This window comes from Notamacropus eugenii, chromosome 6, assembly GCF_028372415.1.
Source record: "Notamacropus eugenii isolate mMacEug1 chromosome 6, mMacEug1.pri_v2, whole genome shotgun sequence".
Taxonomy (NCBI): domain Eukaryota; kingdom Metazoa; phylum Chordata; class Mammalia; order Diprotodontia; family Macropodidae; genus Notamacropus; species Notamacropus eugenii.
Window position 1 is genome coordinate 106,925,685 of NC_092877.1, and position 22,878 is coordinate 106,948,562.

At 38.2% G+C, this 22,878-nt stretch overlaps 1 protein-coding gene across 5 annotated transcripts in view; it reads right to left on the reverse strand.

Annotated features, from left to right (window-relative positions):
• The window catches only part of CLOCK (clock circadian regulator), a 127,194-nt gene extending 105,141 nt beyond the window's left edge, over positions 1–22,053 (reverse strand). For 3 of the 5 annotated variants that reach the window (XM_072620799.1, XM_072620800.1, XM_072620801.1), the window contains exon 1: positions 21,832–22,052. The gene's annotated coding sequence lies outside the window, so the exon portion shown is untranslated. Of the gene's footprint in view, positions 1–21,831 lie in introns of all 5 variants that reach the window. The other 2 variants (XM_072620802.1, XM_072620803.1) reach the window with 1 other exon arrangement.
• Positions 22,054–22,878: the final 825 nt, after the last annotated feature.

Sequence of the window (22,878 nt, forward strand, 5' to 3'; positions counted from 1 at the left end):
AAATGTCAAGGATGGATGAAATCACCAAAGGTAACCTTCCCATTTTACAAATGGGGAAACAGAGACTGAGAAATGCTGAGTGATTTGTCCAAAGTAATGAAACCTACAACAATGGCTTGAAAAGTGTATCATGAATAGATCTCTTGACCTTGGTTGTCACTGCCAAATTAGGTTTCATTAGGGCATAACGGTGCCTAACTTTTACTCTAAAGTCAACAAACTAGGTACCTTCCTCCTCAGGAATATCCAAACACTTATGCCAACTTTCCCAATTCCAGATGTAGGGAACAAAAGGATTAACAGTGAATGAAGAAAAGGAATTACTTTTCTTTTCCAAGATCCTAAAGACACCTACCTCTGCAGTGATAAAAACAATTATATTAGTATTGAAGATGACTTGTCTGATCTCTCCCCATCTTCATGCCCTTCAGTTATTAACAAGTAAAATAACATCACATTTGGCTCTGGTTTGCAATTACCTTGTGAGAGTTAGTAAAACAATATATATTTTTTTAAATTAGAGGCAGCATGGCACAGCAAAACATGGACTAATTATGTGACACCATGGACAAGTCTCTTAATATTTTAGTGTCCCCAGCAACTCAATAAGATTACAAGTTACAGACCAGTTGCCAATCTGTATTGGTGGCAGCAATTTCCATACTAGAAGTTTCTCATGCTGATGGAATCCTGGTTTTCCTCTCCACCACCCAAATAAAAAGGTAATAGCTCAGTTTTATATAGTCCTTTAGTATTTTCAAAAAACTTTATAAATATCACCTCATTTTATCCTCATAATAACAACAGGAAGTAGGTGCTATTATTATCCCCATTTTACAGATGAAAAACTGAGACAGAGTTGAAGTAACTTGCCCAGGATCACACAGCTGGTAAGTGTCTGAGAACAAATATGAACATAAATCTTCCAGACTCTAGTCCAGTGCTCTATCCTCTGTACCACCTAGCTATCTCTTAAGAGAAAAAGGAGGGAAAGGAAAGGGAATATGCAATTATATGGTGCCTACTGTGTTCCAAGCACTGTACTAAGCCCTTCTTACAAATATTATCACATTTGATCCTCCCAACATTGCTGTGATGTATGTGCTATTGTTATTTCCATTTTACAGTTGAGGAAATCACAAATATATTCAGTTCTCTCCAGGTTTTTGACTTCTTTTTAATTTGGTTTTAGTAATTTTAAAAAATTTCTCATGGTGATAATATATTTGTTTATGCTACTGATAGTAGTTGAGTCTTTCCATATAAGAGATGACTCCATGACTTGATCATTGTCCATCCATTCCAATCTTAACTAATAACTAATACTTCCCAATCTTCCTGACTGCTTACTAAATTCTCATTATCCCTAGGCAACTTGCTAAGACTGTAAGTTATATGGGCGTTGCTGCCAGTTTTCATTGATGGAGTAAGTTTTCATACTAGGCATTGTTTAAACACTGGAATCAGAATTCTGGGTCCAAACAATGATAATGTTCCCTGAGCATCCTATTAATTGAGGGTTTACTGTAGGTATTTTCTGATAAATAATTTGCCATATAATTCAGTTCTTCATATCAATAAGATGTTTAGATTCTATCCTGAAATGGTCTTTGAGATGTATTACATTAATATTATATTTTATATTATATTTTATTATTAATTATATTTTATTTCAGAGGATCATGTTTCTAAGTACCGTACCTATATGTAATTTAGGAAGTACATAGATAGTTTAGAAATAAAAATAAGTCCATCTCCATTATGACAAGGTAGAGTCTCTGACAGTATCATATATTAAAATAAAAGATGCTAAAATAAAATAATCAAATAAAATAATAAAAAGATGCTGCCTCTAAAAGTACGGGATACCAGATCATAAGTTCACCCAAATACTTTTCTAAGATGCTTTAGGGATACCAAAAACATTAGTATAATATAGCATTTCTAACAAAATCATCTTCCTGAAGATCCTCTAAAGAGATCTATAATTTACAGCATGCTGGCTATTGTTTAATGAATTTATTCATCTTAGCAAGAAACCAGAAAACTGGAGTTACCTGTTTCTACTCTGTACCGTAAGATAGGAAGGGCAGAAGGGCAAAGATGAGCAGAAGGGCAAAGGAGGGAAAAAGGCTTTGCCCTCTGAGATGTTACTTGAAAGCAGGCTACCATATACAAACTTGATCTGCTCAGAAGATTAAAGTCTTTTTCTGACTTCCTGAATAAACTGGTCAATCTAGTTTTAGTACTCTTAACTCCCACTTAATCTGTCCAACCATTTGATACATACGAACTATCTCAACAATAAAACTAAGAGATTTATTTTTTGTGGGAACTCCCCCCACAACAGCTCATCAGCAGCCCATTTATCACTTAGGAGCGTTACTATTACAGTAATGCAACCAAAAATACTATTAAAAGGCAGTCAAGCACTAATTAATTGTATCTTGATCCAGGAGCATTAAAAACAAACCATCTCACTACAAGGAGGGGCACAGTGATGTTTCCGTTGGTTCTGCTCAAACGCTTCTTTTGTGAAAAGAGATGATTATAGTAAGAAAGCAAAACTTTTTAAAAGCTCAAAGACCATTTCAGGATGGAATCTAAACATCTTACTGATATGAAGAACTGAATTCTATGGCAAATTATTTATCAAAAAATACCTGCAGTAAACCCTCAATTAATAGGAACATTATCATTGTTTGAACCCAGAATTCTGATTCCAATGTTTAGACAACGCCTAGTATGAAAACTTACTACCCTCAATGAAAACTGGCAGCAACCCCCAAGTAACTTACAGTCTTAGCAAGTTGCCTAGGGATAATGAGAATTTAGTAAGCAGTCAGGAAGATTGGGAAGTCACACACAGTTGGTATATATCAGGCAAGGGCTTCAACAGAGGACTTCCATACCCCAAGGCTGGCCCTTAAATGCATTATACCATGCCACCTCACTGTTTTTATTAGCTAGATTTTCCAAGTACCCAAGCACTGACCTCAGAGTCTTTCCATCCTCAACTTGTTATTAAAAAACCTTTAAAAACACATTATATTTTGTCACCCAAATTATCGTTTTTAAAAATCACTAAGTATTTTGTAATACCTTAAGATCTACATACCGAAATAAATTATATCAGATGAAAGGGGCATAAGAGGTTGGGCTAAATATTCTTTTCCAGGATGTACTCTGAAAACTTTTTTTAAAAAATTAAATTCCTGATGCCTACTGTCTCTCTCTTTATTGTGTCTCTATTTGTCTCTTTCTCCTCACTTTCCCTCATCTCCCATATTCATTCAGATAGAAGTCTTGTCAGTTCTACTTCTATGACATTTCTCTTATCCATTACCTTTTCTCCAATCATTCTCCAATCATGCTAATTCAAGCCCTCATCATCTTGAGCCTGGATTTCTGCAATAACCTTCTAACTAGCTTTTTTTCTCCAAATCTCTTCCTATTCTCCCATCCATACTCCACAGGGCTTTCAAACAAAATATTCCTAAAGTACAGGTGTAACCATGACATTTCCCAGCTCAAAAAGTTCCAACAGCTTTCTATTGCTTTTAAGATCAAATACAAACTTCTCTATTTGGCATATAAAACCTTTACAGTCGAGCTCCAGCCTACCTTTCCAGGCTTATTACATATTATTCCCCTTAATAAATTGGTCTTCTTAAAGTTCATTACATATTACATTCCATCTCCATTATGTATGCCATCACATAGGTTGTCCCCTATTCTTGGAATGAACTCCCTCCTTGACTCTTGGATTCCCAGTTTCTTTCAAAGTTCAATTACATAAAGCCTTTCCCAATTTCCCCAGGCTTCTAGTGCCTTCCCCTTATCCTAAAATTACCTTATATTTACTTTGAATATATGTTGCATATACAGGTTCCAAAAATCTTAGTGCAAGTTTAAAATTTTAATAACTTCAAATTTGCTTTAACAGACTGCACTAAGACTTTCAGAGCATGCTGTATACTGGTATTTGTACATGTTGTCCCCCACTTACAAAAGAATATAAGCTCCTTGAGAAAAGGAACTGTTTAATTTTTGTCAGTGCCTAGGGCAGCACTTGATACATAGTAGGCATTAAATATTTGTTAATTTAATGATTCTCCTAAAAGTAGCACTATTTTGACTTTTTTTGTATCTCTAGTGCTTAGCATATTGCCTGTACACAGCAGTCACTTAATAAATGCTAATAAACTGACAAGCTGAATATTCTAGATAGTTTTGTTTTGTATATTGTATTGTGTTTTACTGTATTATGTTTTATACTTGTTAGTTCAAGAAAAATTCCTTTAATAATTACACACTGGGGAGGGTATTTGTACTTGAAGACCTAGGTTCAAATCCCACATCAGACACTGGATATGTTACCCTGATCAAATCATTTAACTTCTCTATGTCTTAGTTTCCTCATCTGTAAAAATGAAGAGGTTAAACCTAATAACCTCTAATATCCCTTCACTCTAAATCTACAATCCTATAATCAGATTTTTAAAATAAGCTATAAAACAAATCCAATTCAACTCTGAGGTCACGAAGACACAAGTATTATACAGTCTCAAGAACAGAGAGGCAAGTAACTTCTCTCCGACACCAACCTCATTTTTTTTCTTCTATATATGCTACTACAGAATTCAAGAGAATAATTTTCCTGGAACTCCACTTTTTTATGACACTTCAGAAAGGGAACACAACAGTTAATATAGGGAGAGTACAGTATAAGCATGTGACTGGACAGTCAAAGAAACCTGCCATCATTTCAATGCCATGTTGCTCAGATATAAAAGGTGAACAATTTAGTGGTTCACACTCTAGTATAAAATTTACGTGCTGGGCCATCTCCAGTCATTCTAATCTGTATCTGGCCACTGGCCCACATGGCTGGGATGAGAAAGTAAGGCCGGTGATTTTGCATAGCCCTCCCTCACTTAAATTCAATTCTTGGTGCAGTGGACAGAGCACCAGTGCAGGAGTCAGGCGGACCTGAGTTCAAATCTCACCTCACTTGACACTCACTAGCTGTGTGACCTTGGGCAAGTCACTTAACCCCAATTGCCTCATCCTGGGTCATCTCCAGTCATCCTGATGAATATCTGGTCACTGGATTCAGATGGCTCTGGAGGAAAAGTGAGGCTGGTGACCTGCACAGCCTTCCCTCACTCAAAACAAAGTCAAGTGCAAGTCATGCCATTATTTCTCTGATGGCATGGTCCTTCGGCAATGAAGGACAAACACACACACTTTCAAGTCATGGCATCACTTTCCTGATGTCATGGTCCTCTTCAAGAATAAAGGACATACCCCTCCCCCACACACACACACACACATACAATACATAGATGGCAAAGGAGAACATTCAACTTTCTTTAGAGGCTCCTTCTTTCTTCTCTTCTACCTCCTGATTAAAAGACTCACACTCAGGTTGCGGAAGAAGTTTAAACATTCCCCAAAAAGATTTTACAAGTGAATTTCACTACAGCACCACAAAAATGGAGATAAAACATGAATAATTTCATGTAGGTTTCCTGATGAAGAACCTTTTGATGCTGTAAGAAAAGATTAGCAGATTGATTTTAGAAAATCATGGAAAGATTTGCATGAAATAATGAAGAGTGAAATAAGCAGAACCAAGAGAATATTGTATACAGTCACAGTAATACTGTTCAAAGAATAACTGAACTAAATTTATTATTCTGAGTATTATAAATACTGAAATCAACTACAAAGGACAGAAGGAAATGGAGAAATATTAATTGTCCATAATTATGCCAAGATAACATATTAAAACCAATAATATCATCCAAATTAATTTAATTATATAATTCCACACCAAACTACCAAATGATTACTTTGTGGAACTAGGAAAAACAAAAATAAATTCATCTGAAATAGCAAATGGTCAAAAATCTCACCAGAAAAAATATAAAAAAGGAAGAAAGGAAGGTCCCAACAGCATTTCTCAAATTATACTACATAGCTTTTATCATCAAAATAGTTTGGTAGTAATTAAAAAATAGAGAGACTTATGAGAGGAATAGATTAGATATAAAACATACAAAAGCAAATTAACCTAGTATCTTAGTGTTTTTATAAACCAAAAGACCCTGGTTACTGGGGAAAGACTCATTATTTGACAAAAACTGCTAGGAATACTGGTCAGCAATCTAGTAAAAAACAGGTTTTGATCACTACCTCACAACATATACTAAGCTCCAACTCAGCACATGACCTAAATAAAAAAGATCACATCATAAACAAATTAGAATTCAGCAAAAATTATCTTTTTGATGTGTGAATAGGGAAAGAGTTCATAACTAATCAACAGAGAAAATCACAGAAAATATACAATTTTGATTATATACAACTGAAATGTTTTTGACAAAGAAATACAAGGCAAATAAGAAGGAAAGTCATTAATGGGCAGGAGTTTCTCCAAGGAAAACCATTCCAAATGATCAGAGGATATGAACAGGTAAACTTTCAATACCTATACTAAAAATGCTTTAAAATACTAATAATCAGAGAAATGCTTGCAAATGAAATCAACTTGGAGTTCCATCTCATATCCATTAGATTGGCAAAGACAACAAAAAAGGAAAATGACATATTTTAGAGGGGCTTCAGGAAAACAAAAAACTAATGCCCTACTAGTGAAGGTATAAATTGGCACATCCATTCTGAGAAACCAGTATGGAACTATACCCCTAAATTCACTAAACTGTGAATATTCTTTGACCCAAAGACCATTACTAAGCCTATATTCCAAAGAGATCAAAGAAAGGAGAAAAAGACTCATATACACAAAAATATTTATAACAATTTTTTGTAGTAGCAAAGCCATAGAAACTAAGGGGGTTCCTACCTACTGGGAAATGGTAAACAAATTCTACTACATGAAAATAATGGAATATTATTGTGCCATAAGAAATAATGGAGAGGATAGTCTGACATGACATGACCTATCTGCACTGACTCAGAGTAAGGTACAAAGAACAAGAAAAATAATTTATACAATAACAATATTACAAAGAACAATTCTAGATTGATTACAAAGTATGTTATCCATATGCTCTCTTTATAGAAAGGGGATGGACTCAAGAGGTATAATAAGACTTTTGATTGATTAATTTATATGCATTACAACGATTTTTCATTTTTTTCGGTGGGAGGAGTAGAAAAAAAGGTGGGGAAAACAGAGCTGGAGAAAATAGAAAAGAAAAAGGTTCACCAAGGCTTTTTTTTTTAAATACAGAAAAAAGGCTAAAAGCACAGACCAGCAGGACAGATTTGAAAGCTATAGGTTGAATTCATTATATTCTTAAAGAAGAGCAAATTGTACACAAGAGAGATATACAGCTTTATGTACAATCTTTTTTTCTGTTCTATGAACATAACCATTCTATCTGATGTTGACATTCAGAATTTAAAAATAAAACAAAACTTGTCACCTTGAAGTCAAGGACTCTTTTCTTATTGTTACTCAGTCATCTCAGTTGTGTCTAACTCTTCCTGACCCCATTTGGGGTTTTCTTGACAAAGACACAGGAGAGATTTGCCATTTTCTTCTCCAGCTCATCTTACAGAGGAGAAAACTTAGGCAAACAGGGTTGAGTGACTTGCCCAAGATCACATAGCTAGTAGGTATCCCTGGTCAGATTTTCACTCAGGAAGAGTGTTCCTGACTGCAGGCCCAGTTTTCTACCTACTGCGTCAGCTAGCTTTATTTTTGTACCCCCAGGACTGGGCACAAGGCCTAGCACACAGAGTCTTAAAATATGATTAATCATTGATTGAGCTTGTAGATCTCAATCTACTTCTATCCTAACAGGATCTAAAAAAGAAGATAATTTTCACCAACACCGAATCAACTCATGACTTAAATTCATAGACTACAGACTTAAAAGAAATCCTCCCCATTTTAGGGAGATCTGGTTTTGAGAGCTTTTCAAACAAAGAAATATGATGTATTTGTTTGAGACCGAAGATATTTCAAATTCTTGATTTCCCCTCAAATTTCCTCTTGAACATTTTCTAATCTTTTAGCAAAAAGAGTGTATGTATACCCTAGACAGGCATTAGGAAACAAGATACAAAGGGAACCCTAGTAAAGACACCTAAAATTAAAAACAAAGAGCCTTGAATAACCAAATCTGGAGAACTGTCATTCTTCTCACAATTTTTTTTTGTTTAGCTATTAGGCAACAAGGCATTGGATTCACTTACAAAGTACTCTGAGGAGTGCATGGTGAGCTGGTTACTTCTGTTTACAAAAGTTATGCCAACACAGCACAAGCTCTGGCAGGTTCTACTAAGCGGGCAAACTCTTTACAACTATTGTCTGAGAACAAGCTAAAATCAGAGAGATTCATCACCAGGTTGACTGCAGGACAATGAATTTTTGGCCACAGAAACTCTCAAAGGAATAGTATCAAAAAAGTTGTGATTTGTATAGATGGAATATACCTATGGAACTTTGATATATTTGTAAATATGGTAATGCTAATTTTTTTCCTAGTCAGAAGTAGATAAGGGATTGTGAAAATAATTTGTACATGAATTTTGTAGACTTGGAGTCTTTTCCTTTATAGCTAAGTTCTCCTAGGATTCTGCAGTGACCCAATAAAAGAGGAGTACGCTCATAATTTCTCTGCTTTTCTGTCTTAAAACTGTTTCATCTAATCTCCTGCCAACATTTCTTCAGGACTTCAAAACACATACACACACACACACACACACACAACACACACATACACACACACACTCCAAGAGAATCAACTATTAACATTCACCCTTTAATAACTTACTAATTTTCATTAACTTCTTTTACTTTGATATATTTCACATTTAAAATTTTAGTAACCATCAGGAAGGAGTTAATGTCACCCAAGTGAGAAATTTATACAACAATGGAAAAAATTTAAAAGCCAGAAAGTAAAAGAGAATAGAACACTCACTACAGCAGGCTACATAACATAGGCTTATTTCACATACTCATAAGAAATTAATCTTCAAGTCATAAAAACAAACACTTTTACTTACATTTCTGATAGGAACAAAAGACTCAAGCAAATAAAAGCTAACATGTTCCAATGAATAATTTCTTTATTTTATCTTATTCTTTCTAAAAGAGCTTTGTTAATTTTACTGAACCATAGTGAAAATTTAAAAGTGAAATTTATAATAGTCATCATTCGTTGCAATATTTTAATTTCTTGTGTAAATATTTGGTACCTTTTTCAGAGAAATCTTTTACACTACTATTAGTACTATAATACAATTCTGCAACATGAATGGAAAGCAGTATTAAATTTAACTAATACTTTTAAATGTCTCCAAAAATTTTCTGTCTAAAGACAAAGAGAAAGAGAGAGAGAGAATATGATTATTCTGAATTCCACGACCTATCAGTTATCAAGTTGTTAATTCTATCTCTACAATTTCTTTCACATTCAACCTCCCCTCTCTGGTCTCACTGCCATCATCCTCATATAATATCTTTTTACCACCCTTCTGAATTATTACAAATACCTAAAAGACCTTTCTACCTCCATTCCTTCCCTGGTTTCTCAAATCCATCCTTCAAATTTCAACCAAACTAATGTTTCTTAAACATACTAATAAATCCTTAACTAAGATTTTTATGGAGTTGTAAGGTTTGCAAAACACTTTATAACAATCCCATAAGAGTTACAGGTATTATTCCCATTTTACAGATGCAGAATGAGAGGCATAGTCACCTAACCACTCTGATCAAGGCAAGATTTTAACTGAGGTCTTCCTGACTCCAAGTCCAGCACTCTACCTACAATGCCATGCTACTTCATAATGTCATGTCATTCTATTACTCAAAAATAACTAGTCCCTGACTATTACTCAAGTTCAAACTCCTTTTCCTGGTATATCAGATCTCCTAAAAATACTGTACCATCCAACTTTCTTACTATTACTTTACACTACTCCTCTCTTCTGGCCTCCAACCAAATTAAACTATCCACTGATCTACACAGGCCCTTAATGTCTTCCATCCCAGTCTTGGCCTGCTGAATTTTGTCACAGACTTTAAGGCCCTACACAAATGGCAACTCTTCACGAGACCTTTTCTGATCTCCACAGGAAATTAGGCCATCCTCACTCACTTGAATTCATAGGACACTTTATACATAGCTCTCTAAAATATTGTAGTTGTTCTCTATCACTCCCCCACTTCCACCTCTCATAAACTTTATGCTTTACAAGAACAGGGGTCCTTTTGTACTTAAACTATCTCTCTACATGGTAGGTACTTCATAATTTTGTTGTGTTTAACTGAATCTTGGAAATGATCTAACAATTTCAAAACTAAATCACCACAAAAAAGAAATCTATTCAGAACAGTACCCCTCTAATCTTTTTAAAATAAAAAGCTATAAACAAAACATTTGCAGCTTCAAGAACAGGTAAATCCCACATAGCTTTCAAAGAGAAGACAACAGGGGAAAGTGCCAAGTGCTATGAAAGTAATCAATTTAAATATAAAAGGTAGCCCAAATGAAGCTCTGATTCAGATGTAAAAATATTAATTAGTAACAATGAACCATGAGATGATTAATGGCAGGGTATTGTTGGTGCAGTTTCTTAATTTGTGAAATTTCAAGTAAAAGCTTATATATGCTAAATAAACAAAGCTTCGAAACAAAAGCAGAATGCCTCTATATTATTGCTGATCTGATCTTACTACTAAGTATAAATATAAAGAAAAAAATTTTTGAGGAGGAAGAATTTCAGAAGCTATATTTCAAAAAACAGAAAAAACCCGGCAGTAAAGAATAGAGGACAATCACTGCATTTTAACAAAAAAATGAATTTCTTTTCTCTGCATGGCCCCCATGTCAGAATGTTCTCTCTCCTCAAATTCACCTACTGTGGTCCTTCAAATCCCAATTAAACTCTCATCTTTTACAGGATGCCCTTCCCAGCCCCTCTGAATTCTAGTACCTTCCCTCTCTTAACTATTTCCTATTTATCCTATATATATTTTGCCTTATTTGTTTGCATGTTGTCTCCCCCATTAGATTATAAGCTCCTTGAAAGCAATGATTGTCTTTTGCCTGCCTTCCCCCCACCCCACTCACCCAGAGCCTAGCACTGGGAACACAGAAGACAATTAATATTTACTGATTGACTATGAAAACTCATCATTTAAAAATAAATTGCAATTGAGGTTGTGTTTCCATTGATAATAAAAAGGAAATCTTAAAATAGATTAAATTTATCACCTCCCTGCCCCCAACTTATCACTATGCTGCAGGGTACATTTTGGTCAGCTTAAAATTATAAAGTAAAATTCAGACTCACTCCTTATTAAAAGAAATAGCTCTAGAAAGGTGACTATTTTAATCCTGTACATTCTTTCCCCCAATTACAGCCTAGACTTTGTCACTTCCCCCTGCTGCCCTCTAAATGCTCAAGAAAGGTAAATCAATTACAACGTTCATCTAAACAAAGTATAGCTAGGAAGGTAAACTTAGCTGTTACCACCAACCAGCCACTGGTCCTCTCCAACTACGTGGGCAAAGAATATTTTTAATGGAAAACCACAAAAATAATTTTATCTGGATGTCAGTTTAAAAGTAAGTAGAATTTTACCTGGAATTATAATCCTCCTGAAGAACATTCTATTGAAACTTTTCAAATAATGAATTTCATCTGATATATAACTATCATAATGCCCAATAAGAAGGCAGCATGGAACTTTAATACAAATGAAAAATTATTGGCTGGTCATATGAGTTAACATGTCTGGCTAGTCTTTATATGTCAAAGAACAGGAATTGATGTTTATTTTCATATCTATTATTTTTAAAAGAATTAGCAAGAGAACAGATACATAATAAAACAAAAACTGCTGTGTATCTTTAAAAAAATTAAGTGATATATAATAAAATGCACACTAATTACATCTAACACAATAAAATATGAATCACATTTCAAACACTATAAAAACACCCAACCCTTTGAATCAGAAGTAACATTCATGTAAAACACATTCACTGTATAAACTACTTTTCACTATTAGCTTAAAGCAATTAAAAAAGGATATTGCAATACTACTACATTTCAATGAGATACTCAGCAACAAAAAAATTTCAGGAGCCTGAATCAGAATCACTTCAGGCAGCTTAATCTTTGAATAATCTGTAGAATTAGGAAATAAGGATTCTCAAGCCACTAATTAACAAATATTTTGAAAAAGTCAAGTGTTACTGTAATACTTAATTGTAGCAAATTAATAACTAATCCAAAAAAAAAACCCACCTTTTGATATTTATAATTATTCCCCTCTAGAAAAAAACTAGACTACTGCTGGCACAAATGACATAGCTAACTTTTTCAAAATAGCATTTTAAGGTTTTCATACTGCTTTACATATATTATCTATCTCATTTGAAATCAACTATTATTTTGCTTTCAGGAAAACAACAGTAACCCTGTAATATGTTTTTTGTTTTGTTTTTTCCCCCCAAGACTGGGGTGACTGAAAGGATCAGAAACCATACATAAGCTCATGCTAACATCTTCAAGAATTTTAAAAGTTGTCATTGGGAAGAATTAAACTTGTTCTACTTGGATTTAGAAGGAAGATTTGGGAAGAATGGGTGGAAGTTATAGTGAACAGGTTCTGCTGAGTGTAAAGAAAAACTTCCTAACAATCAGAACTGTCCAAAAGTGAAATGTTTCAGGAAAAGTGAACATTTTTACTAGTGGAGGCTGGATAACAACTTATAGATTCTACAGATGAAATTCTCACATAATTACTCAGGACTAGATAACCTCTGAGGTCTTTTCTAACTTGGAAACTATAAGAAACTGCACTCCCTTTAGTTTTATCTTACTTTCACATTTTTTTAAGGTTTTTAAAAAGTCACCTGGTGGATACTTTTGGGAAGGAATAACAAATTGAAATAAGAAATTTTAATTTGAAATTATTAAATGATATGGCATGTTTACTTCCCAACTTAGAATGTTTAACAATACCAAAAAATGTATATTCCAATATGATCATCAGATTGAAGATGGTATCATTTTCTAATAGTAATTAAGGAAGGAAAAAAATAGTAGTAAAACCACTATCAAGTGTCCCATCAAACTATTTATTCAAAAGCTGTGCTCATGGAGTCTAAATGTTTATTCTCTTCTTTCATTTTTATGGTGATATGTGTGTACATGTAAGTATACATGTATATGCATATATGTATACATATATATTTAGTACAATATGACAAAAATCTTTGATGCAGTCATCACATAGAAGTGAGCAAAATATAGGTCCTTTAGTGATTTTTTCAACAAGAAACCATTCCTGTCTCCATGTGTCCAACTTAGTAAGTGAGCTGCCACAAAAACAGAGTAAAGAGAAAGAACATAAATTCTTTTACCATACTACACTACTGCTACTGCCAGACCCCAAGAAGCAGAGAGAAAGAGGAACAGTATCAAAGATGTCATTTCTTTTCCCATTTATCCATATTTTGCTGCATCTGTGGGTGTTCCCCATAAGAATGAAGAGTGCAACCCGACTGCAGCCCTCTCCTCTTGTGCCACACTAGTCCAAGTCTTCCCCTCAATTCTCCACAAGGAGCCCAAGGGGCCTTCTAGCTCTCTTGCTATCACACAGATACCAACTATATACACCAGGAATTTATCTCTCACTTTCTCCGTGTGACTTGTTTTCCAGCCAAATATCTCTCTGACAATATCCTTTACAATGCTCTTAGGCAATATTTGCTTGTCAATAAATTGCAGCCTACTCACACCCACCATTATTCCTCTTCATTGCCCTTTTAGTGACCCTCAACTTTAATTCTTCAGGGACTATGGCATTCTATGACTTGAATCAATACAGCATCACCAGAAGAATACTCTTTAAAAATGTGTGCTTCAAATACATGTGTATGTGCATACAAACACATAAGCATATATACATGCTACTCTCATGCATTTCTCAAAACAACAGTTACAGGAATAGTCTCCTGACATATTTCAGAGATGCTTAGCATCAGGCAGTGGGTGAGAGTGACTTAGCTCTTTTTACCAAAATATTTCATTAGGAATGCAATAACATTGAAAAGTCAATTGTTTTTTCCCTATATCTGGAAATTTAGTTGTGCCTGTCAGAGTGTGTGTGTGTGTGTGTGTATGTGTGTGTGTGTGTGTGTATGTGTGTGTGTGTGTGTGTGTGTGTGTGTGTGTGTGTGTGTGTGTGTGTATGACAGAAGGATTAGAAGGGGTAAGAGAAAATCCAACAACTGAAAAGAACTGAGAATGACACACCTTGGCAAAAATTATTTAGGTGAACTCTTTGACTGGTAGTAACTGAGCCTGAAGAAGGCTCATGTCTCTGAGTTGTTGGCTAAGTATATGCCAAGTCAAAGGGCATCCTGACCCTTTCTTCTATTTTCTATTTGCCATTATTTCTCTTTTTTTTTACATTTTTAAAAATTATTTTATTTGCTTTCAGTTTTCTACAGTCACTTCCATATATCTTAAGATTTTCCCCTCCCTCCCCCTACTTCTTTCCTCCCTCCCCACCCCCTCCCTGAGATGGCAAGCAATCTTATATAGGTTCTACACATACATTTCTATTAAATATATTTTTCTTTTAGTCATGCTGCATAGAAGAATAAAAATGAATGAGAGAAACTATAAAACAAAACAAAACATAATACAAGAGAAAATAGTCTGCTTCATCCTGCATTCTGATTCCACAGTTCTTTCTCTGGATGTGGAAGGCGTTTTGCCTCAAGAATCCATTGGGAATTTTTTAGGTCCTTGCATTGCTGTGAAGGGCTAAGTCTACCAGAAAAATTCCTCACACACTGTGGTTGTTGCTGTGCACAAAGTTCTCTTGGTTCTGCTCCTTTTGCTCAGCATCAGTTCATATAAGTCCTTCCAGGCCTCTCTGAAGTCTTCCTGTTCATCATTTCTTACAGCACAATAGTATTCTATTACATTCATATACCACAGCTTGTTCGGTCATTCCCCAATTGATGGGCATCCTCTTGATTTCCAGTTTTTGGCCACCACAAAAAGAGCTGCTATAAATATTTTTGTATGTGTGGGACCCTTTCCTATTTTTATGACCTCTTTGGGATACAATCCTAGAAGTGATATTGCTGGGTCAAAGGATGTACACATTTTTGTAGCCCTTTGGGCAGAGTTCCAAATTGCTCTCCAGAATTAGCCATTAGTTCTGAATCAACTAGTGTTTTACTTGGGATGAAGGTCTGCATTGAAGTCCATTTCAGAGAACTGCCCAGAGCTTAATATGATACTGGTGGGCACAAGTTTGCTAAAAGAGTGTGTAGAAAGGTGTGTAGGGTCACAATGGCAGATAGAGGGCAGTAATTTGCCTGAGCTCTCTCCAAAACCCACCCAACACCTTTAAATAATGACATAAAACAATTCCTGGAGCAGCAGAACCCACAAAAAGACAAGGTGAAATAATTTTCCAGGCAACGAAAACTTAGAAGGTCTGCAGGAAAAGTGCTGTAGCACTGGGTGAGGAGGAGTACAATTCAGTGCAGGCCATGCCAGCATAGACAAGTCTCAGGAAAACAGAAGCAGTCCTTGAGAGGCACTGAAAGCAGCAGCTGCTTCTGGAGCTCTCAGCCCCATGGATGGCAAGGGAGTTAAACAACTGATCAGAAGGAGCTTACAGGGGTCTCTTTGCAGCTACAGTAGAAGAGGGGACCCTTGCCACAGTTCCAGGTACATAAAAGAACACTTGTGGTCACTCAGAACAGAGTACAGGCCAGGAGAGTAGTAAATACACCTCTGCTTAGATCATACCACAGTGGAAGAACTGAAAACTTACAGGTCCCTAGAAGTAACCCTGAAAACAGCTACACAAAGCCCCTGAATTTTGGGACAGTGTACCTCCACCCTGGAAGGAGCTCCACTTTAGCAGAGTTAAAAATCTTAAAAAAAAAAAAAAACAGATGAGAAAAATGAACAAACAATAGAAAAAAAATCTGACCATACAAAAGTTACTAAAGACAAGGAAGATCAAAACACACACTCAGAAGAAGATAGCAAAGTCAACGCCTCCAAGAAAAATATGAATTGGTCTCAGGCCATGAAAAAGCTCAAAAGGAATTTCGAAAATCAAGTAAGAAAGGTAAAAGGAAAACTGGGAAGAGAAAGGAGAGTGATGCAAGAAAATCATAGATAAAGAGTCAACAGCTCGATGAAGGAGACACAAAAAAAATGCTGAAGAAAATAACACCTTAAAAAACAGAATAGGCCAAATGGTAAAAGAGGTACAAAAAGCCAATGAGGAGAAGAATGCCTTGAAAAGCCTAACTGGACAAATGGAAAAAGAGGCACAAAAATTCACTGAAGAAAAAAAATTCCTTAAAAAGTAGAATTGGTCAATGGGAAAGGAGGTACAAAAGTTCACTGAAGAAAGTAATTCCTTAAAAATCAGAATTGAGCAAAATAAGTAATTCCTTAAAAATCAGAATTGATTTTATGAGAAATCAAGAAACAATAAAACAGACTCAAAAGAATGAAAAAATAGAAGACAATGCAAAATATCGCACTGGAAAAACAACTGACCTGGAAAATAAATCAAAGAGAGATCATTTTAAAATTATTGTACTACCTGAAAGTCATGATCAAAAAAAGAACCTAGACATCATCTTTCAAGAAATGATCAAGGAAAACTGCCCTGGCATTCTAAAACCAGAGGGTAAAATAGAAACAGAAAGAATCCACCAATCACCTCCTGAAAGAAATCCCAAGATGAAAACTCCCAAGAATATTACAGCCAAATTCCATAACCCCCAAGTCAAGGAGAGAATATTGCAAGCAACCAGGAAGAAACAACTCAAGTATCATGAAGTCAGTCAGGCTAAGATCTAGATTTAGCAGCTTCTACATTAAAGGACTGGATTTGGAATATAATATTCCAGAGTAAAAAGGACTAGTTGCTAGGATTACAACCAAGAATCCCCTACCCTGCAACACTGAGTATGGTCCATCAGGGGTAAAAAATGAACATTCGATGAAATAGAGGACTTTGAAGCATTCTTAATGAAAAGACTAGAGTGAATAGAAAATATGACTGTCAAATATAAGATTCAAAAATCATAAAAAAGATAAAACAGGAAAGAGAAATCATAAGGGAATTAATAAGGTTAAACTGTTTATATTCCTACATGGGAAGATGATACTTGTAGCTCATAAAAAACTTTTTCATTATTAGGGCACTTACAAGGAGTATATACAGACAGAGGGCACAGGTATGAGTTGAATATGAAGAGATGATATCTAAAAAAATAAAGTTAAGGAGTGAGAAAGAGGAAAGCATTGGGAGAAAGGGAAAGGAAGAGGCATAATTATCTCACATAAAAGAGGCAAAAAAAAGCTTACAGTGGAGGGGAAGATGAGGAAGTGGGGAATTGGGGAGAGGAAGTGAACCTTACTCTCAACAGAATTGGCTCAAAGAGGGAATAACATATATACTCAATTGAATATAGAAATTTATCTTACTCTACATGAAAGTAGGAGGGAAACAGGGTAAGAAAAGGGGTGGGGAGGTGATAGAAGGGAGGACAGACTGGGGGCAGTGGAAGCCAGAAGCAAAACTCTTTTGAGGAGGGACCGAGTGAAAGGAGAGAGAATAAATGTGTGGGGGAGGGCCAAGGGAGATAGGATGGAGGGAAATATATTTAGAAATCGTAACTGAAAAAAATTTTTGAAGCAAGTTTCTCTGATAAAAGCCTCCTTTCTCAATATATAGAGAACTGAGTCAAATTTATAAAAATAAAAGCCATTCCCCAACTGACAAATGATCAAAGGACATGAAGTTTTCAGATGAAGTCATCAAAGCTATCTATAACCATATGGAGAAATGTCCTCAATCACTATTGATTGGAGAAATGCAAATTGAAATAATTCTGAGGTACCACTTTACACTTATCAGATTGGCTAATAGGACAAAAACAGAAAATGACAAATGATGGAGAGGATGTGAGAAAAATGAAAGAAAAGGAGTTGTGAACTGATTCAACCATTCTTTATAGCAATTTGGAACTACGCCCAAAGGACTATAAAACCATGCATACCTTTTGACCTAGCAATGTCACTACTAAGTTCTATATCTAAACAGACAAAAAACAAAAAGGAAAGGTACCTAGATGTACAAAAATATTTATAGCAGCATTTTTCTGGTAGCAAAGAATTGGAAACTGAGGGGATACCCACCAACTAGGGAATGGCTAAACAAATTGTGCTATGTGATTGTGATGGAATACTGCTATGCTATGTGAAATGATGAGTGGAATGCTCTCAGAAAAGCCTGGACTTAGATGAGCTGATGCAAAGTGAAATGTATTATGTATAAAGTAATCACAATACAGTAAGATGATCAGCTTAGCTGTTCTCTAAAATACAATGATCCAAGGTAACTCTGAAGGCCTTACGATGAAAAATGTTATCCATCCCCAGAGAAGAACTGATGGTGTCTGAATACAGACTGAAGCATACTTTTTTACTTTATTTTTCTTGAGGATTTTTGGTCTACGTTTTCTTTCACAACATGATTAATATGGAAATGTTTTACATTATTACACAACTATAACCTATATCGAACTGCTTGCCTTCTCAATGAGGGGGGTGGGGAGGAAAGAAGGGAAAGAATTTAATACTCAGTTTTAAAAATGAATGTTAAAAACTATTTTTGCATGTAACTGGGGAAAAATAAAATACTAAAGAAAGTTTTTTAAAGGGTGCAGAAACAGAGGACTTAGCCCACCGACTGTATAGACTGAGACACACTCAAGTCCAGACCAGAATCCCTGAAATCAAGGATAGTCCATACCAGTATGAGCATACCTAGGGCAATACAAACTGCTCACATACTATCCCGGCCTTTCAAATTTGAAGAGATAGCTGTTTCTAAGACTCATAGCTGCATTTTTGTATTTTGTATTTTACTTGTATTTTTATATTATATTTTATGATGTATTACAAAATCATTCACTTGTCCTTGGGTTGCAATGGAATATTAGCAATGGCAGGAAAAGTAAGGAGGTCACTGGTGGGGAGGATGGTACAGAATGACTAGTTGAACACTGCCTTCAGTGGTGTTCAAGACTGAACAGAACACCCACTGTAAAGCAAATTGGAAATAACTGCCCATCTTTCAGAACCAAAAAATGAAATTATATGTAAGAAGAGATCAAATACAAAATTCATGTCCTATAATACAAAGACATACAAAAATAATACAAAATTTACAAAGAAAAGTAAGACTAGTAAGTTACTTTTTAAAAAACCTTCAATAAATAATAACTTTCCCAGCAATTTTTCCCACTCCTTGGTAAAGTAATTTCAAAAGGATACACCCTGTCAGCCACTAGAGGGAGTCTGAAATTTAAAAAAATATGTAACCTCCTTTTAGCCCCCATATCCTTGCTTGCATTAATATTAGGACAGTGGTAATTTTAAAAGTATATAAAACAGGACATGTATTAACATTAAATTTTTTAAAAATTATTTTAGTATGAACTTCATCGTGAAATTGTCTTAAACAGCTAATATACTGATTTACAAGAGAAATCTCTTATTTCCTAATATGAATTTTATAGTACTTGCTGAGACCCTTAAATTCCATGACTTGAAATTCAGAATACCTAGACAAGCCAAATCCAATATGAAATTCACATATTAGTCTATTCATTTTTCCTAAGTGATTGACAGGAAAACTTTCACTACACAGTAGTGATTAATGAAGTACAAATGAAGCTAAACTCTGAAAATATGAGCATGACAACCACTGTCAAATCCAAAGAGCACCATGATATCTGTATCTAAACCAAAGAAGTGAACTATGAAAATGCAAACTATTCCATATTCCACTGAATTTTAAAATCTCTGTTCATGGTCAGAATTAAAGTCCACAAATCAGAGAAGTCCACTAGCTTTTGTTTTCTTGAATTAAAAAATAAGTTGTTACTTCAAAAAGGTCATTGAATATATTAGTGTGTAAAGAAATACAACTAATTTCACACAACTTTATTCATGCTTAACTTTAGAAACAATCTTTTTCAGTCAAGTGTTTTAACATTTGACTCAAGATTATTTTCTTCCCTAAGAAGTTTTAAAGCAAAATCAGATTGGAGGCATCTCAAAGAATTTATTTCAGTAAAAGGAATGCACTTTTTAAATGCTTCCTGGATTAGGATGTTTCCATGTTAATCTTTAAATATTTATAGCAAATACATTCAACAATGTAGTCTCTTTTCCTCCTATTCCTTTTCTACACCCTCACCCTGACCAAAACACCCTTACCCAGAAACTGAAATGCAATTGTGAATGGAACCGCATTACTCTGATTTTACGGATCATAAGAATGAACCAATAACGTGTAGCTGAACAAGTTTCCCTTTTTCTTCTCATCTTCAATTTTTGGGGGTACCTATTTAGACAGACAGTACATACGTCTATATGACATGCACATAGACAGGTGCATATGAACTCAATGATGTGCACATATGCAAACGTGTATACATACATAAACATGCACATATAAATGCACACACATATACGTTATCACACTACACAGTCTTGCTTGCAGGGACACACATATACACATGTATACAGTCCCACTTAGTCACACACCTATGTGCTCAAATATCAGCGTAATACATATACTAATATACATACACACACACACGCGCTGGCACACAACCTCCATATGCACAGATCTGCAGTGTACCTGTATGAGCACTGAGGCAGGCACAGAACACACACACACACAGAGGCCCGCCGGCCCGCCTGCAGGCACACACATACACATGCAATATATACACACAGACGTGCGCACGCATGCACACACACACTCTCTCTCCCTCTCTCTCTCTCTCTCTCTCTCTCCCTCTCCCTCTCTCTCCCTCTCTCTCTCTCTCTCTCTCTCTCTCTCTCCCTCTCCCTCTCTCTCCCTCTCTCTCATGCCTCAAAGTTTTCCCAGCGCCGATCAATCCCAACTGCAGGAAACAACACACCACGGACATCCCTCCCCCGCCAGGTCCCGGCCTCTTTCCTCGCCCCCGACTCCTGGCCGAAATGGGAAGTCCCGCACTGTGCCCACCACCCCCGGGAGGCGACGCGCGGCCCGACCCCAGGGGCAAGAGCGGCGGTCAGAAGCCGCCCTCGGCGAGAAAGGCCAAGGGGCAGCCCGCCCTCCCCACCTCCCGCTCGGCTCCGCCGTCCGAGCGTTCCCCGAGGAGTAGCACACGCGAGGGGGAGTCCGAGCTCGGAACTCCCGCCTGGGGCGGCCCGGCCTCGCGCGGCCCGGCGCGGCTCTCCGCGGGCCGGATGCGGCGGGGGCGGCCGCGCTGCAGCTCCCCGCTCCGCTCCGCTCCCCGCCGCGCCGAGCACAACGCTCCGGAGCCCGGCGGGCACGGGCAGCGGGCGGGGAGGATGCTCCCCGGGCCGCGCGAGCGCCGGCGACAGGGAGGGGGTGACCGAGAGCCCAGGGCGACCCGGACGCCCAATCGGGCTGCGCTCCAAACGTGCCTGGGTAGTGACAGAAATAAAGTGGGTCACAAGGCCTAGCGGGTCCCTGAGGAAACACCCTCGGTCCCCCGGCTCTCCGCCCCGCCCCCAGCCTCCGCCACCCCCCCCCCCGACCGCCAGGTAGCCCCAACTCGCCCCAGGGGGGAGGGGCGTCCCCTCCTCGGGCGGGCCCCGGAGCCAACTCCCGGAGAGAGACTCTCCCGCGGGGCTGTCAAACTTTGAGAAGCGCCCCCCGCCCTCCCCAGCGCCCTCGGTCCTCACCGTGCGAACGGCCGACGGCTCCGGCGGCTTCTTCCCTCTCCCCTCTCCCCCCTCCCCCCACCCCGCCGTGTGGCTGCGGCAGCTGCTGCCTCTCCCAAGGAGCCCCTGCTACACCACAAGCCTCCACCGCCAGCAGCAGCAGCACCCGAGGCCTGCGAGAAGTACCCGCAGTCACCGCCGCCGCGGTTGCTGCTGCTGCTGCTGCTGCTGCTGCTGCTGCTGCCGCCGCTGCGGCCACCCCACTCTTCTTTCTCCTTCCCCTCCTCTTTTCTTCCCCTCCCCTCATCCGCCGGCACGGCTAGCACGCATGCGCCGCCAAGTCAAGCCTACCGGCAACGGACAGGCCCCGGGCCCAGCCGCTCTGGCTAAGCTTGCCCGCAGCGCGCACGCGTAGGGAGCAGACCCTTTTTTTTTTAATCGGCAAGCCGCAAATCAAATCTGTGATTGAGCGTCTGACCGTGCGCATGCGCCGACGGCCGTCCTCGCCTCGTTCTCTCAGCCATGCCTCCGAGGCTCCCGAGCCTTCTGGTGCGCATGCGGATTCTTGGATGAGGGCGCTTGGGGCGGGTGGGGTGAGGGATTCCTGTTTGCCCAGCTTTCGCGTCGGCCCTGCGCCTGCGCGGGCTCGAAGGTTTCCCTCCTCCTCTCGCTTCTGGCCCCCAGCCTCTATCCCCGCCTCCCAGCCTGCTCTAGCTCTGTCCCCGTTCTCCCAGACTGGCCCGGGCACAGAGGAAGCTGGGGCTTTCCCGGAGGTCTCGCTCCTGCCTTCCTTCCCAGCATTTGGCAGGAACGAATCCCGTTACTGGAAAGCCGGGAGGTGGGGTTGGCGTGGCTTTTCCAAGGACAGGGCCTGCCTCTTCAGAGAGCCTTGAACCACACGCAGGCGGAGAAGGAAAACTCGGCTGCTCCTGCCCCCCTCCCCGGCCAGCCCGGCAGTCCCCTGCCCGCGCTCTGCTGCTCGAGGCCGCAGGCGCTGCGGGCCGGGGGGAAGGCGTCCAGAGGAGGCCGAGCTGGAGCCGTACTTTGTCCCGGTGGTCTGCGGGTCAA